This window comes from Bombus fervidus, chromosome 9, assembly GCF_041682495.2.
Source record: "Bombus fervidus isolate BK054 chromosome 9, iyBomFerv1, whole genome shotgun sequence".
Taxonomy (NCBI): domain Eukaryota; kingdom Metazoa; phylum Arthropoda; class Insecta; order Hymenoptera; family Apidae; genus Bombus; species Bombus fervidus.
The window spans coordinates 3,838,427-3,838,753 of record NC_091525.1 but is presented as its reverse complement, the minus strand read 5'-3'; positions in this window follow the sequence as shown (position 1 = coordinate 3,838,753).

Sequence of the window (327 nt, the reverse complement as noted above, 5' to 3'; positions counted from 1 at the left end):
TCCCCGTCTCTTTCTCCTTTCTCATCCCTCTCTTTCCCAACCCTCCCTCTCTCCGTTCCTCGTAATCGCCTCTCATTCTCTCTCTCGCAATGCGTATACGCCGGCAAGAGCTACCACCGCCGCCGCCGCCGCCGCCGCTGCTGCTGCCGCCGCTACGAGTAGGTTATCCCTGTCCCCTCCGCGAGACCATCCTCTTATTCCCACTCCTCCTTCGGAGCACCTGTCGTGCTAGGGAGTTCGGCGCGTTAGGGGCGCTTGCCGGAGGTAAGTAGACGGCAGGTTATCAGTCCGCAGAACATCTTCGTCGCGAACGGAACCGTAAACCAG